The sequence below is a fragment of the Panthera pardus genome, unplaced genomic scaffold, assembly GCF_024362965.1.
Source record: "Panthera pardus isolate Hobbes unplaced genomic scaffold, ASM2436296v1 HiC_scaffold_24, whole genome shotgun sequence".
Lineage (NCBI taxonomy): Eukaryota > Metazoa > Chordata > Mammalia > Carnivora > Felidae > Panthera > Panthera pardus.
In genome coordinates this window covers 23,414,222-23,432,179 of record NW_026526810.1, presented here as the reverse complement: position 1 = coordinate 23,432,179, position 17,958 = coordinate 23,414,222, and positions in this window count along the sequence as shown.

The window sequence follows — 17,958 nt, the reverse complement described above, 5'->3', positions numbered from 1 at the left end:
CAGCAGAGAAAGGCACGGGAGGGCACAGAGCGTTCTCTGTGCTGTGGTCCTTCTAGGGTCCCCGAGGCTTCCCCGCCCTAAGATGGGCAGTCACCTGGGTTGCCTGGGAGCGTGATTATGGGGGTCATGGGCACTGTAGCAACATCATGAACACACGAGGCATTGTGGCGCAGGGCCTGGACACAGAACAGGGGTGGCAGTGGAGCCAGGTGGGACTGGATGGCTGGGTGGGGTGTCTGTGGAGGGAGGGCTGCGGCTGAGGCTGGGGCTGCAGAACCGTCCCTTCTGTCCTTGTCTGCTCCTCATCTCCACGGTGGCACTGTGTCTACATCCTGGCCGCTCCAGACACACGCTCTTGGCTTCTGCCTCAGTCGTGAACTGACGACATCGTGTGGAAGGTCTCAGGTCAAGTTACTTAGTGAGAGTGTCTGGCCTGAGTCGTTTCCCGCCATGCCAGAGGTCAGCGAATGTCCTCTGGGGTCAGACATTTAGGCCTACTCCCGGGTGATTCTCAGAGGGAGCCATCGGGCCCGAAGTGGGCAGTCTTCTTACTGTGAATCGGGAGTGGGGGCAAACTAGTGGCTGAGCTGGGATCGGCCGCTTCTTTCCCCTCTTAAGAGGCCACGCTCACCCTCCACCCTCTCCAGGCCCAGCAATGCTGACCGTATGCCAAGCATCATGCTGGGTTTATGGGGCAAACAGATGAACAGGACTCTCAGGGGCTTAGAGCCTCACGTGGGAGACAGTGTGTGCACAAATAGCCTCATAGAGGGATACAAGGAAGTCGGGTGCACAGAGGCGGGTGAATTTAGCTCTGACTAAGGCATGGGGGAATGCTTAATGGAGGGGGTGATATTTGATCTGAACCACAGTAGGATTTTAGCATGTGGTTCTGGGGTTGCTGGAAGCATCCTATCTGTATGGACATAGATAGTACAGCATATTGGCTCTGTGTGCGGGTGGGGGCAGCTAACTACTAACCAGCCTAACTAGGTCAGAAAGAGAGCCCAGAGCAATGGGAATAACCCAAAAGTGGGCAGGGCCAGCTCTTGGAGGGCCTGTGTGTCTGGCTAAGGGTGTGGCTGTTGTCCGGGTGTGGGTCCCCAGGAGAGCAGGGAGTCCTAGAGGGAGGTGAGCAGTGGGGGTGGGAGTACCTGCCTGTGTGGCAGATAGGGGCCCAGGGGTCAGGACAGTCGCCATCCAGTCCTCCCTCTGGGCACCCAGGGCCTTCAGAGCTCCCAGCATTTAGAACTGGGCGGACACACAGCCCTCTCCAACCCAATGCCCCTGGCTGCAGCCTGATGTCAGGGCTAAAATTAGCTTTGTGGCTGCGCGGGCAGCAGAGAAACAGTCATGGGGATCGCCCCTGCCTTTCCTCCTAGAGGTAGGGACAAGGGCTGCTGGGGGTCAGTGGACACAGGCTGGACCAGAGCGATGTTGGGGTTCACTGCAGAAGCAAGAACTTGGATCATCCTCTTAACTGGGCTCTGGGAACAGGAGTCTTGGGGGGCAGTAGCAGGCAGGGCCCTGCCTTTCTCCCCTGGCCACCCTTTGGCCACTATCAGCTGCCTGGGGGGTGGGATGGCCAGGCTCTGAACTCCTGGGTCCCACAGGGCATGGATCAGGACAGCAGCCCCTCCCCACTCACTTCTCTGTCTCTGCTTGCCCAGCTGCTTCTCTCCCGCGGTTGCCATGGGAACCACAGGTGGCTTAAGTTTGCCTGAGCCTGGCTCCCTTATGAGATGGGTAGTGGGGCAGGGCATACGGAGGGAAGCCTCAGTCTGGGCTCTGTCCATTTAGCCCCTCTTTTGGTTTCGTCCTTACTGCCTCCTTCCTCTGCATTCCCCACAGCCTTTCAGCCACCGAGTCCTGACCATTTAGCCCTGGGACTTGTCCACTCTGGAGCACTTTCCCTACCTCTGGCCAGGTCCCTCTCCTCTGGTCTGGTGTCTGAGCAATGAGCGCTTACCTTTTAGTCTCCCAGGTCCCTCCTGGCTTAACACTCTGCCCTCAAGACAAAGCCATGCTCTTGACTAATGCCTTCTGGTCCCAGCTTCCCCTTTGCCACTCTTCCTACCCCCCATGCTTATGCTACAGCCACCCTGGGATGTTGGGTCTGAGGAATGGGTAAGAGTGTGGTGAGCCACACTTCCAGAACCACATTCTATGGAGTGGTAGTATCTTTTGCAGAGTTAATGGGTGTGCATTAAAAGTGAGTTCCATGTGGAAATATTTTGAGAAGCACTGCATATGCCTCACCTCCTGGAAATTCACGAGGCACTTTGTTACGTGTTAAAGGCTTGGGCAACTCCTGCAATAAAGAAGTCTGTTTTGCTGTGTTGAACCCAGAGATTCTGAGTGTTAGCCCATAAATAAGGAACGTCTACCAACAGCTCTTGGAACTAGTTTCCCTGGACGAGCATTTGAAAAATGCTGGTTGGGCCTTAAAGGATGGCGCCCTGCCCTTTGGGATCCGGGGTCCTGAGGCTGCTCCCCTCTGGAATGGAGGGGCCTCCCATGCTGGCACCTCTTGGAATGGAGCAGACTGCGCGCTGGAAAGCTGGGTCCATGCTTAGCACCACTCCCATCTCCTGGCCAGTGAGTGGATCAGGCAGGGTTCCTGGATACGTTCCATTTAAACTACACAACATTCTTTTAAAAACTTGACCTAGTTGCCAACATTTAAAACCTGGGAGATTCCACAACAGATTTTGAATCTTAACGTTCTCTTAAAGAACTAGAAGACCTATCAACACAGTGTGTTTATAACCCTCTGCGGAAGTGAAGAATGGCATGAACCGTTTATTACGTGCACAGCAGTGCATCTCTCTCCTGGCACTGCTGAACCCCTCAGAAAACATTAGAGTCTCTGCCCCCATCGAGGGGAGTGTGGGGCTCTTCTCAATGAGTTCCTCTTCCCTGGGGTGGGGTAAACTACCTCCCTCCCGGGCGGGTCCTTCTGCAAAGGGCTGGGGCAAGTGGGCTCCCGCTCCTCTGTTCCTGCGGAATGTACCTCACACCTCATGAAGTAACTGATACATCATGCGAATCAAGCCAACAAATCCGTCCACCCTCTGCCCCCAGGCTCCCTTGCCGTGAGGGGTGCCAGAGTGGCTGGGGGGACAGCAGGGCTGCAGAACAGTGGGGGGAAGGCCTGCCTGCAGCCTCCTCTCATGTCACTCGCCTATGGGCTCCGTCGATGAGGAGACGTGAGGCAGCTGCTCAGGTCACTCTGGTAATCGGAGCGTGCTGAGTGCGAGAATCACTCCCTGCAAGAGCTAAAAGCCGAGAACAGTGAGGGACCGAGCATGAGCGCGCTGGCACTTCTGAGACAGCTCGAGGCTGTGGAGAGCCTGCTAAAAATAGCCTGCTCCCAGCTGAGGCTGGAACCCTGGAAAATCCTGCTCTGGAGGGGCGGCTGGGGCAACCCCTCCCGTGTCCCTGTGTCCCTGCCGCCCTGCTGGTGGGGTGGGGCTGGCGAGGCTGGCAAGGGCCCGCCTGCTGGGAGCCTCTTCCCCTGCCCTGGGAAGACTGTGAGGAGGCAGAGCTGTGACTTGATGGCCCCTGTCTGACGGTAGTTGAGGTGGGAGGCCCAGACCTGTCTCCCCGACTCTCACGCTGTTAGGGTAAGTGAGGAATTCCCCTCTCTGAGACCAGGCACCAGGACAGGCTTCTGTCCTGGATGGGCTAGGGGAGATCAGTAAGGAGCTCCCCTGCCCAGCTGGGTGTTCACGTTCCACAGCCCCCACTGAGACCCCTCATCAGGCTACTGACTCCAGCCGTCTCCTGCTTTGCCTGAACATGGCTTGTTCTTGGCCCCCTGCTTCTCAGCCTATTCAAACCCTCCCTACCTGAGGACTTCTCATGAATGTCTTCCCTCCTCCAGAAAGCCCCTCTGACCCTTTTGCTCAAGCCCCTCCTCCAGGCTCATTCCTCTCCCCCTGCCATCCAGTGTCCTGGGCTTCCCTTCCCACTCGTGCAGCTCCAGATGCCGGGGCACCTTGAGCAAGCCCCTGTCTCTCTCTGGGCCTCTGAGGAATCAAGGTCTAGAGCAGGCTGTGAGGCCCAGCTGGCTGGAGCCAATCATATACCTTATTGTGATGTCTGTAAGTGTCACCAGACCCCACATGAAGTCCTAGATGGGGAGGAGATTATGAGATGTGGGCATGACCACTAGTCTAGGCCCCTGTCAAATGACTGGCCATCCATTCTCCACTCACATGCTTCCTGGGGAGGGGCCCTCACTATCTCCTGAGGCAGCCTCTTCCCCTGTCTCCTCTGCAGGGTCCTGCCTCTGTCACAAGTTCCTTGGGGGGAGGGCTCTGGCACAGAGGAGGCCTCAGAGGACAATCCATGAAGCGGGGACCAAACCATGCTAGGGCAGGACTGCAGGGGATGGGGAAATGGAAGTTAGAGGTCCTGGGTCCCACCCAATGTTGCCAACTCGATGCGTTTCCTCAGCCTCAGATGGAGCTGAGGGGGGAGGCAGAGGAGAGGCCAAGGGGACAGTAGAGTTTAGTACTGAGGAAGGTGGGTTCTTGTCCCTGTTGGGGGTTGGCCAGTCTGGGCCAGCCTCTGCAGTGGTGCTGGGGTGCTGATGGGTGGGAAGGCTTCCCCCCTCCTTCCAAGCTTGTTCCTGAGATGTCCCTGACACAAAATCACCTTCCTTGCTGTGGGCAGCGATGACAGTGAGGGACCAGGATTTCCCACTGTTACTGAAGTGAAGGGCATGAGAAGGGCTGTGAGCACAGCGGTCCACACATCCAGGCTGGCTGGCAGTTCAGTATTGGACCAGAGCGGGTCTAGGTTAGTGGTCGACATTCTGGAGAAGCAAATCTCACTAACTGAGCAAGCTTCAGCAACAAGCTTAACCTCCTTGTGCCTCACTCAGTCCCTACATCTGTAAAATGGGGATGACAATTGTTAAAAAGAAAACCAGAGACCCCAAATGGCTTCATGCAGGTTAAGGCCCTAAGTCAGTAAACCAAGACTTAATGCCTAACCTATCTGTAGTTTCAACCCCGCAGGAATGCAACCTATAACCAGTCAACATTTCTGGTCAGCATTAGGAAATTTACTGATAGACCCCTTTTGTTCCCCTTAGGAGGGCAACCTTGCCTAAAACAATGGATTCTTTGCTAATATTTTCCTTTTTTCTGCTCCATGTCTAGCTTTTCAGTCACCCTTTGGAGCTCCCCTCTACCAGCTAGATGGGATGCAGACCGATTCATGAATCAATGAATAAAGCCAATTAGATCTTTAAAATTTACTGTTGAGTTTTTATTATTTGGCACAATAGAATGTGTCTCATAGGGTTGTTGTGAAGATTTAGTGAATGTGTGTGTGTGTGTGTGTGTGTGTGTGTGTGTGTGCATATCTCAGAGCCTGAGATATAGTGTTACACAAATGTTAATTATTATTACCAGGTCGCAGTGTCTTTTGAGAATTTGATAAAACTTATAGACCCCTTTTCAGAAGAGACCTGTACCCACGACTCTGCACAATTTCTAGGCTTATGAACTCCCTAAAGTTCACGTGTATAAGAACATGACTGAATCTAACATGACTTTCCTTTTTTTTTAATTGAAACTTTTATGGTCAAAGTAACGTAGGCAAAGAGTTGTAAACGTCCAAAGAGAAATGGCTGTCCTCTGTCTCACGGCCCACCTCTGAGCCCGGTCTCATCCAGAGGCCACAACCCCAGGCAGCCACTCCCCCTGATACCTCTCCCTTTGCCCCCTGCAATGTTGGGAGCAGGGTGGCAGGCCTGTTCCTATTTCACCCCCAGGGACCGAGGAGATGGGCTTTGTCCCTCTGGCTCATGCCAAGTTCTTGATTCCACCTTCTGAGTGGCTCTTAGGTCTGCCCCAGCGCCCCCGCCCACACCCCGACCCCCTCTACCCCCGGCCCTCACTGGTCACCACAACAACTTTCCAGTTGCAAACACCACCACCTCTCTTCCTTAAAACTCCCCAGTGGCTCCTTACTGAATGCAATGATTTTAGCATCAAGGTCGAGGACACAGAGTTATGTAAGATTCATGATGCCCAGGGTACAGAAAAAGCAGAATCCTTTGTGGTGAATATGACATCATCAAAGGGGGCCTGAGGTTGGTCCAGGGGCCTGTGAGGTCTCGAGCCCAGCCAGGCTGGCAAGCGCCCCTGGGGTGAGGGGGAAGTGGGGGGGAAGAGAGTTTGGGGGTGAAACCGCTTCATGCAAATGAAATGAAATGGGGCTTCAGGGCAGGTTTGGCAAGCTGCCAGAAACAAAGGCTCCGTGTCTCCCACCTTCCCAACCTGCTGGCTTGAGGGGGGTTGTTGGGAGTGGAAACTGAGGCCCTGGACCTCAGGGCATTGGGAAAGAGACACATCTCTGAGCTCCTTCTGCCCTTCTTTATACACTTTGGTTACACTGTGTACATTGCCTACAGAATGAGATGCAGGCTCCCCTTGGGCAGGAACGCGGCTGGGTTTCCAGCTCGTATCCAAATGACACTCCCCTTTCCTTTCCTTTTCCTTTTTCCTTCTTAAACAGACCTCAGGTACACAGAACTGGGTTAATCACCACCCTGCCTATGACATACTCTCATTATTGGCCCATGCAGGGCCATTTTAATTAATTAATTTCTTTGTTTACAATGATATATTTTTGTTTACAGCAACATAGTGACGTTAAATAACAAAAATTCAACTGAGTAATTTAAAAGATCAAGTGGCTGTATTAAACAACTTCACAATCAGGTTGCCTCCCATCTAGCACATTAGGAGGGAGCTCCATTCGGCTGCAGAAAAGAAGAGATTTTTAAAGGCAGGACAAGGAAGTCATAAACAGAAAAAAGGATTATTTTGGGTGAGGTGATCTTCCTTTGGGGGGACAAAAGGGTCTTAGTAGTTATTAGCTGGGTTACCTTTTCTTCCTTTGGAGCATGGAGAGGGCCTATGTCAAAGATTACTCTATTGGTACCCTAGAAAATTACTAATTGGTTAAGACTACATTTCTGGGGAAGTTTGAAAGTGTAATTAGGTTAGACATTAAGCCCTGGTTTGGTGACGGGGCGTAGCATTAAGTGACTCTATTTTGGGCCTCTGGGTTTTTTTTGACAGTGGAACTCAGAACTCAACTTGCGACTGGGGAGCCTGGGTGGCTCAGTTGGTTAAGCGTCCAGCTTCGGCTCAGGTCATGATCCTGCACTTCCTGAGTTCGAGCCCCGCATCAGACTCTGTGTTGACAGCTCAGAGCCTGGAGCCTGCTTCAGATTCTGTGTCTCCCTCTCTCTGTGCCCCTCCCTGACTCACGCGAGCACAGTTTCTCTCTCTCTCTCAAAAAAAAAAAAAAAAAAAAAAAATTAAAAAATTAAAAAAAAAAAAATAAAACATTAAAAATTTAAAAAATTCATTAAAAAAAACCCCTCAACCTGAGATCTAGAGCCTTAACAGTGTTTGCACCTATATTGTGCTCCTCCTTTATCACAGCCTCCTGCTTCCCCCTCAGAGGTATATACTATGCTGAATTATCTGAATTATGTGTCTATCATTCCCTAGGCTTTCTAAATACAATTTTATTACTGCATCAGTCAGGGTAGACTAGGTTATGCTGCAGTAACAAATAACTCCTAATCTCAGTGGCTTAACACAACAAAAATTTATTTCTTGCTCATGTTACGTGACCAGCACAGATGGGCAGAGGCCTCTGGGGTTCTGGGGTTTTGCTTTGTCACGGGAGGATAAAAACTATGCACCAGTTCTTAGATGTTTCTGCCCGAAAGTGACTGAGCACTTCAGTGACAGTTCATTGGCCAAAGCTCTTCTTCCCAAGTCTGTCCTTAATTTCAAGAGGGCATGTACCTAGAAAGAAGGAAGAACCAGAAGTCTTGTTAAGCTTGGGTAATGTCACCACAACCACGTATCTGTGCAGCCTAAATACTAAGTTTTTTATTTCAGTTGTTTATGAACTTTACAGAAAGGGCATCATGTTGTAAGTGATCTTTTCTTAAAATTCAAGTCTAATAGATACAATATTATATTAGTTTTAGGTATGCAACATAGTGATTCAACATTTATATACATTATGAAATGATCACCATAATAAGTCTAGTTGTCATCTGTCACCATACAAAATTATTACAATGTTATTGTCTATATTCTCTGTGCTTTACCTTACATCCCGTGACTTATTTATTTTATAAATGGAGCTTTGTACCTCTTTTTTTTTTGGAGCTTTGTACCTCTTGATCCCCTTTCTTTTTTTTTTTTTTTTTTCCCAACGTTTTTTTTACACTTATTTTTGGGACAGAGAGAGACAAAGCGTGAACGGGGGAGGGGCAGAGAGAGAGGGAGACACAGAATCGGAAACAGGCTCCAGGCTCCGAGCCATCAGCCCAGAGCCTGACGCGGGGCTCGAACTCACGGACCGCGAGATCGTGACCTGGCTAAAGTCAGACGCTTAACCCACTGCGCCACCCAGGCGCCCCCTCTTGATCCCCTTTCAACCACCCTCCAACCCCCGTCTCCTCTGGCAACCATCAGTCTGTTCTCTGTATCAATGAGTCTGGTTTTGATTTGTCTGTTCATTTGTTTTGTTTTTTAGATTCTGCATTCAAAGCAAAACCGTATGATATTTGACTTTCTCTGCGTGACTTATTTCACTTAGCATAGTACCCTCAAGTCCTATTCATGTTGTCACAAATGGCAAGATCTCATTCTTTCTCATGGCTGAGTAGCATCCTTTTTCCATTCATCTATCGATGGACGCTTGGGTTCTCCCATCTCTTGGCTGTCGTAGCTAATGCTGCAGTGAACATAAGGGTGTGTGTGTCTTTTTGTGTTACTGGTTTTGGCTTCCTCAGATAAATACCCGGATGTGGAATTGCTGGATTGTATGCTAGTTCTATTTTTAATTTTTTGAGGACTCTCCATACTGTTTTTCATAGTGGCCGCACCAGTTTACATCAGCACCAACAGTGCACAAGGATTCCTTTTTGTCAACATCCTCACTGACAACTTGTTCTTTCTTTCTTTTTGATAATAACCATTCTGACAGGTGTCAGGTGATATCTCTTTGAGGTTTTTATTTGCATTTCCCCAATGATGAGTGATGTTGAGCATCTTTCCATGTGTCTGTTGGGCGTCTGGATGTTTTCTTTGGAAAAATGTCTGTTCAGATCATCTGCCCATGTAAAATCAGCTTGTTTGAGTTTTTGGTATTAAGTTATGTGAGTTATTTATAGGTTTTGAATATTAGCCCCTTAGCAGATAGGCAATATGCAAGTGTTTTCTCCAGTTCAGTAGGCTGCCTTTTCATTTTGTTGATAGTTTCCTTTGCTATGCAGAATTATTTTATTTTATTTTATTTTATTTTATTTTATTTTATTTTATTTTATTTTTATTTCAATGTTTTTAATTTATTTTTTAGAGAGAACACAAGTGGAGGAGGTGCAGAGAAAGAGGGGGACAGAGGATCCAAAGCAGGCTCTGTGCTGACAGCAGGGCTCAGAGTTACGAACCGTGAGATCTTGACCTGAGCTGAAGTCAGACACTCAACCAGCTAAGCCACCCAGAGTCCTTGTGCAGAAGTTTTTTAGTTTTTTTTTTAAATTTTTTTTTAACGTTTATTTATTTTTGAGATAGAGAGAGACAGAGCATGAATGGGGGAGGGTCAGAGAGAGGGAGACACAGAATCTGAAACAGGCTCCAGGCTCTGAGCTGTCAGTACAGAGCCCGACGCGGGGCTCAAACTCACGGACCGCGAGATCATGACCCAAGCCGAAGTCGGCTGCTTAACCTACTGAGCCACCCAGGCGCCCCAGAAGTTTTTTAGTTTGATGTTGTCCCACTTGTTTACTTTTGCTTTGGTTGCCCCTTGCTTGTGGGTTAGGTCCAAAAAAATATCATTAAGATGATGTCAAAAAGCCTATGCTTTCTTCCAGGAGTTTATGGTTTCAGGTCTCACATTTAAGTCTTTAATCTATTTTGGGTTAATTTTTATACAGTTTAAGAAAGTGGTCCAGTTTCATACTTATGCATGTAGGTGTTCAGTTTTCCCAATACTATTTATTGAAAAGGGTCTGTCAGCACAGAGCTTGATACAGGGCTTGAACCCATAAACTGCAAGATTATGACTGGAGCTGAAGTCAGATGTCTAACCCACTGACCCACACAGACACCCCTAATGTCTATTTATTCTTGAGAGAGAAAGAGAGAGAGAGAGAGAGAGAGAGAGAGAGAACGTGCACACAGCAGGGGAGGGGCAGAGAGAGAAGGAGACACAGAATCTGAAGCAGGCTCCAGGCTCTGAGCTGTCAGCACAGAGCTGAACCGTGGGGCTTTAACCCACAAACCGTGAGATCATGACCTGAGCTGAAGTCAGACGCTCAATTGACTGAGCCACCCAGGTGCCCCTAAAGATTTTATTTTTAAGTATTATCTACACCCAATGTGGGGCTCGAACTCACAACCCCGATATCAAGAGTCTCGTGCTCTACTGACTGAGCCGGCCAGGTGCCCTGACATCTTGTCATTTTCAGAGTACAGGTCTTTCACCTCCTCAGTTAAATTTATTCCTAAGTGTTTTATTCTTTTGATGCCATTCTGAATGGGATTGTTGTCTTAATTTCTTTCTGCCAGGTTATTATTGGTGTATAGAAATGAGACAGATTTCTGTGTATTAATTTTGTATCCTGTGACTTCACTGAATTCATTTATTAGTTCTAACAGTTGTGTGTGTGTGTGGCTCTTTAGGGTTTTCTATATATAGTTTCATGTCATCTGCAAATAGTGACAGTTTTACTTCTTTCTTTCCAGTTTGGATGCTTTTTATTTCTTCTTCCTGCCTAGTTGTTCTGGCTAGGACTTCCAACACAATGTTGAATAAAAGTGGCAAGAGTGGGCATCTTTGTTTGTAGCTGACCTTAGAGGAAAAGCTTTCAGTTTTTCACCTTTGGGTATGGTGTCAGCTGTGGTCTGTCACATATGGCCTTTACTGTGTTGAGGTGTGCTCCACCTACACTTACTTTGTTGAAGGTTTTTATCATAAGTGGGTGTTGAATTTTGTCAAACGCTTTTTCTGCATCTATTGAGATCATTATATGCTTTCTATCGTTTATTTTTTAAAAAAAGTTTATTTTATTTATTTTGAGGGAGAGAGAGAGGGAGAGAGAGAGAGGAGGGCAGAGGGAGAGGGAGAGAGAGAATCCCAAGCAAGCTCCACACTGTCATTGTAGAGCCCAGTGAGGGGCTCGATCTCATGAACCGAGAGATCATGACTTGAGCCGAAATCAGTAGTCGGACACTTAACCACCTGAGCACCCCAGGCATCCTTTTATTCTTAATTTTTAAAATGTGGTGTATCATGCTGATTGATTTGTGGAGATTGAACCCCCATTCATCCCTGGAAAAGCTCCCACTTGATCATGGTGTATGATCCTTCTAATGTCTTGTTGAATTTGGTTTGCTAATATCTTATTGAGGAGGCTCATCAGGGATATTGGCCTGTAATTTTCTTTTTCTGTGGTGTCTTTGGTTTTGGTATCAGGGTAATGTTGGCCTCATAAAATGAGAGTTTGGAAGCATTTCTTCCACTTTAATATTTTGGAATAGTTTGAGAAGACAGGTATTAAATCCTCTCTGAATGTTTGGTAGAACTCACCAGGGAAGCCATCTGGTCCTGGACTTTTGTTGAAAGTTTTTTGAGTACTGATTCAGTCTCTTTACTAGTAATCAGTCTATTCAGATTTTCTATTTCTTCATGATTCAGTCTTGGAAGATTGTGTATTTCTAGGAATTTATCCATTTCTTCTAGATTGTCCAATTTGTTGATGTATAATTGTTCATAGTGGTCTTTTATGATCCTTTGTATTTCTGTGGTCTCAGTTATAACTTCTCTCTCATTTCTGATTTTATTTGTTTGAGTCCTCTCTCTTTTTTTCTTGATGGGTCTGGCTAAAGGTTTGCCAATTTTGTTTATCTTTTCAAAGAGCCAGCTCTTAGCTCCATTGATCTTTTCTTATAAGTGATCTTCTGAGATTTACTTTTTTACTCAAGTATGTTGCTAAGATTCATCTGTACTGTTGTACATGACTGTGGTTTCTTGCATTTCATTGCAGTCCAGTATTTTTATGGAGTGACTCTAACCCCATGTATCAATTCTTCTTTCAAAGTGCTTTTGGGGTGTCTGACTTTTTTTTAATGTTTATTTATTTTTGAGAGAGGACGCACGATTGGGGGGAGGTGCAGAGAGGGAGAGGGAGAGGATCTGAAGCGGGCTTCGTCCTGACGGCAGCGAGCCGAGCCGATGTGGGGCTCGAACTCACGAACTGTGAGATCATGATCTGAACCGAAGTCAGATGCTCAACTGACTGAGCCACCCAGGCGCCTCTGACATTTTTTGCCATCATGAACACTGCTACTATGAATAGTCTCTTCCCGAAAAACTTTGCTTGGATTTCATGGCCCCATGCTGCAGATTTTGAGCTACTGGCAGCCCACAGGGAGTTTGGCACAGCTCTTGCCTCACCCTTCAAGGCCCCAGAACCCAGGCAGCATGGCCTCTCAGCCATGGAGGCAACTCTGCTGTGCCTCTTCACCTTCCTGCTATCCATCCCAGCTGGAGGACTAGTGAGCACGGACACAGCAGCTCTTCCGTGTGCAAAGTCTGCTTTTCCAAGTGCCTGTCTTCTATCGGGGGGCAGGGCCATCTTACAGTTGAGGACACTGTGTCAGTGGTCAGGTCCTTTCTTTTTCTAGCATGTACTTAGCTTCAGCTGTGAACCATGTACTGTACTGGGTGCTGGAGAAACGTACAACAACTCATTAATTTACAAAGTGGGCATTTATTTACTTCCTTTTATGTGCCAAACACTGTTGGGCTGAGACAAAGGCACCTGCCTTCAAGGAGCTCACAGTCTAGATGAGGAAACAGGGACACAGACACGGTACTGCACTGACTAATATATAAGATGTTCAAGTGTGCACATCGCATCACGATTTTACAAGGATTCAAAAAATCTAAGTGTTTTTAGTCCTATATATGTGCATGTGTCTCTATGAGTCTATCTATCTAGCTAGCTAGCTATCTGGTGACTGTATTCTTATTTATGTAAATTCAGCATCCTCAATACGGGAACAGAACAGGAAACCAGATCTTGATTTGTGGATTATCATTTTTAGAGATTATAAAGTTCCTAAACTAAACTAATATCCATGTTTTAAATTCTAGCTGGAACCACTTAAAAATTCCCCTAGAGAGATGAGGCAGCTCCAGCTTTTAGCTGCTCTTTTGATTTTCTCCAAGTTCCTATCTTTTTTTTCTCGGTTGCTGGTAGACCAAAATATCACCGCGTTGTCTTGGGAAGTTAATATTAAGCTTGACCCTAATGTTACAACAGTGCCTCGGCTGCTTTTGAGCCATGGTTTACATTCGAATAGAAGATGCTGGGGGAGGAAACCCAAATTCAGCCTCTGATCAGCGACGTGGCTTGTTGTTGTTTTAACTAAGCATACCTACAGGTAGTGACACTGGAGTCTTTGATGTGCTGCCTTGGGCTGCCCTGTCCAGCTCTCCTCAAGGGGGTGCATCATCTTTTTCACCCACAAATTCAACACCTGTCAGTATGGGCACCTTGATGCAGGTACCCCGGAGGAAGGTGGACCTAACTGTGCTTATGCTGGGAGCACAGTGGGCGAGAATTCACAGACAGGGTGGCATATCTGCCTAGTTTGAAGATCCAGGTGGCATTAGTCAGAAAGAGGAGGGGAAGCTGGAATCCCAGGCCAAAGGAATAGCATGTGCAAAGGCACAGAGGCATGACAAGACATGGTGTCCACAGGAGGCAGAGAGTGCTGTGTGTGGCTGGGACAGAGGGTCATTCGGGGAGGAGATATGTGCTTGTGGTGGTGTTACCTGTGCTCAGCAAGACTTCTGCATCTCCCCTTATTCTATGTACGTGCCCCCTTGAAATTAGAGGGGGCAGAGGCATCGCATGGCAGCACCTGATGGAGTTTTTGGATCCTAGCAAAAAATATATATAGCATGAAGTTTATCATTTGAGCCATTTCAAAGTATACAAGTCAGCGCCATTCAGTACATTCACAATGTTGTATAAGCATCACCACTACCCACTTTAAGACCTTATTTGTCCTCCCAAACAGAAATTCTGTACCCTGAGGCGGTAACTTCCCTTCCCCCCACCTCCCCCTTGCCCTGGCCCCTGGCCATCACCGTTTTCCTTTCTGTCTCTATGAATCTGCCTATTCCAGGTACTTCATATAAGTGGAATATTTGTCTTTTCATGTCTGGGTTATTTTACCTGGCCTAATGATCTCAAGTTTCGCCCATGTTGTAGCAAGTATCAGAATTTCATTTTCTGTTTATGGCTGAATATTATTATTACGCGATGGGATTTTGACTTTCTCCTGGTAGCGTTGGCATGCTGGGGGAGGGTCTCACGCCGAACGACAGAGCGGCACCTGCTGTTTAGGGTCCTCCCCAGTCCACGTGTGAGAGGACGGGGAGAAGGGTGGGGCATGCAGGAGTCTGTGGCAATAGTTTAGAATAGAATTATGACCCTTCCAGCCTGGCGTAGCCTCACCATCCCCAAGAAGCTGCTCTACCCCACAGAAACCCCGACGGCTCTTTCTGTCTTCTGAGTATCAACGGCTGAGTCACACAATCTCTGCTATCTGCTAACTCTTTGGCTAGTGAGGACTATGCCCTAAAGTACTCCAGTACCCCCAGGCCTGGCTCCAGTTTTTCCTTCCTCTGTCGCCCTCAGTGGACACTGGAGTTGGGGCTCAGGAAGAAAAGTCATCCTAGATATCTATGGTGGGAGTGGTGCTGGGGGGGGAGTCAGGGTCTCCTGCCACCTGCCATCCCCTTCTCCCAGCTCTCGGACTGGATCAGGCTGCCTCCCACCAGCCACACCCCACCCCATAACATCCCCGGCAGCTTTCATCTCCAGAGCTGGAGTTGAAGGAGACAGAACTAGCCCCAGGGGGTGTCGATAACAGGGTTGTAATCCGGCGGGATGAGACTGAGCTCTCTGGAGTCTCATAGCATTTTTCCAGCCCTGGCCACTTTATTATCATATCGCTGAGTGATGGGGCTCAGGGGAGCTGTGGTTCCAGCAGCCGCTCCGGCTGCCCCTTGCGATCCATCAAGCTACAACTGGGCTGAACAAATTCATGCCGCTTCCTGCCCCTGTGTCTGCGCTCCCCCCGCCCCCTCCTCACTCTTTTCCTCCTCAGGCTTCCCCCCTAGGCAGTGGAGATTCGGGCCCCCATTGCTGCTGCGTGGGTCTCTGTGGAAGCTGTGCTGACCCTGGGGACTGCTTATCCTCACTGTGTGACCTTGGGCCTCGGTTTCCTCCTCAGAGCAACAAGAGGGTTGGACCCCTTGTGCCCTTAGGTTCTTTTCAGCTCTGACAACTCGGTGACTTACGATTGTTTGAAGACTTCAAAGCAGATTGCATTGCATTTTTTTTCAAGATCATGACAGTGTGAAGGAATTGGGTGGGACAGAAGCAGCCATAGCATGCTGCCAGGCAACGAGGGCATCATTCTTTCTTCCCCAGGGAAACATGTTACTAGCCCCAGGCCAGTGGGCTGATGACTGTCCTCAAGGCTGCTTTAGAGTCGAAACCATTAGGTCAGACCTTGTGGGTACATCAGATGCCATCCTGATGCAACAAATGGGGAGAAGCCCACCCAGAGAGAGGAGGGACAGAGCGGGCCCGGCAGAGAACCCAGGTGCCACCTCCAGCCCCTGCTCTAGCCGTGCTCGTCTCAGATGGCTGGATGTCCGCCATGTTCTAGAAGTTCTCTGGGGGTGGGCATTTCCCAGATGAGGGAATTTACCAGTCTAGGCTTTTATGGCCATAATATTGGGCCAAGTCATTCTAGTGACAGGTTGTCAAGTAGGCAATATTAGCTGAAGAATGGCTTGAGGCACTTGGGTGGCTCAGTCCTTTAAGCATCTGACTTCAGTTCAGGTCATGATCACACAGTTTGTGAGTTTGAGCCCCGCATGGGGCTCTCTGCTGTCAGCACCAAGCCTTCTTGGGATCCTCTGTCCTCCTCTCTTTCTGCCCCTACCCTGCTTGCTCTCTCTCTCTTTCTCAAAAATAAATAAACATTAAAAAAAACACAACAGGGGCGCCTGGGTGGCTCAGTCGGTTAAGTGTCTGACTTTGGCTCAGGTCATGCTCTCAAAGCTTGTGAATTCAAACCCCATGTCAGGCTCTGTGCTGACAGCTCAGAGCCTGGAGCCTGCTTTGAATTCTGTGTCTCCCTGCCCCTCCACCACTTGCTGTCTCTTTCTTTCAAAAATAAATACAAACATGCACACACACACACACACACACACACACAAGAATGGCTGGGCCTCACTTTAAACAGATCCAGAGAACAATGGTTTTTTTCACAAAAACTTTCCTTCTGTTCACCTGGAAAGGGCCGTCTCTGGTCTCGTAAGCCAAGCCCTCCCACCTGACTGCCTACAAAGGTGAGCTTCAAATAGCAGGTGCTGAAGACAGCACTGTGGTGAGTGGGCCACTCTCCTGATTCCGAGATCCATCATACCCCCAGGGGGGCGTGCAGGGTGTCTACAAGGGATGCTGGGGTTTTCTCACTTCTGGCATCTCCAGTGAGGTCATGTATTGGCCAGAATAGGTCCCAGGAAGGAGACTTGAGGGAAAGATACTTTATAACTCCCCTGAAGCTTGAAGGTGACCAGGGGAGATATGGGAAAAGCTGAGGTAGGGGACAGAGACACGGGTTCTTTTTCCAGCTGTGTCATTAACCACTGCATGACAGTGGGCGAGTCTCTGCTCCTGTGCCCCACGGTGACGGTCCCACCCTCCCTACTTCATGGGGTATTGAGAGGATAAAAATGAGGTAGGAATCCTAAAAGTATTTGACAGACTTCTACGCCCAGCTCCCTGGTCAAAACATTCAGGCCTGTATCTAAAGACCATCATCAAACCTCCAGGAAAAAATTCCCCCCAAAGCTATAACTTTCAAAAGTAGGCAAAGTTAGAATGAAAATTTTTATAGCTGGTAAAGATGCAATTCTGCAGGGTGGACGTGATCCATGAAATAACTTGACTGCTGTATCTCTCTGTTGCTTTTCATTTCCTATTTAAAAATTTTTTAAAAAGTTTATTTATTTTGAGAGAGAGAGAGAGAGAGAGCAAGCAGAGGAAGTGCAGAGGAGAGAGAGAATCCCAAGCAGGCTCTGCACTGCCAGTGCAGAGCCCAACGTGGGGCTTGAACCCATGAACCATGAGATCATGATCTGAACTGAAATCAAGAGTCAGATGTTTGACTGACTAAGCCACCAGGCATCCCTCATTTCCTATGTTAAATAATTTTGATCTTTACTGTTTTCTTCTACTTTCTTTGGGCTTATTCTTTTATTCATCCCTCCTCCTTTTCTTAAATTCAAATTCTATGTAGTTAACACACAGTGTAATATTAGTTTCAGGTGTACAGTATAGTGCACTTCCATACAATACCTGGTGCTCATCACAACCAGTGAACTCCTTAATCCCTGTCACTGATTTCACCCGTCCCCTCCCTCCCTTGTGGCAACCACCGGTCATTTTTTCCCTTTTCGAGTTAAACAATTCAGAGTGCTCATTTAAAATTTTTCTATATTTTAATGAATTCATTTAAGGCTGTACATTTGCTTCTGAATGTTGCTTTAGCTGCATCTCACAAACTATTAAGTTGTATTTATAATGGATGGTTACCCTTACATTTTATTTATTTATTTTTATTGTTTTTATTTTTTAAGTTATATTGTTTTAAAGTTATATTGTTCTTATTTATAAAGTTAGCATTGACGTTATTTATTTATTTTTGAAGGAGAGGAAGAAAGAGAGCGTGGTCAAGGGAGGGGCAGAGAGGCAGGGAGAGAGAGAACCCTAGGTGGGCTCCATGTTGTCAGCCCAGAGCCCTATGTGGG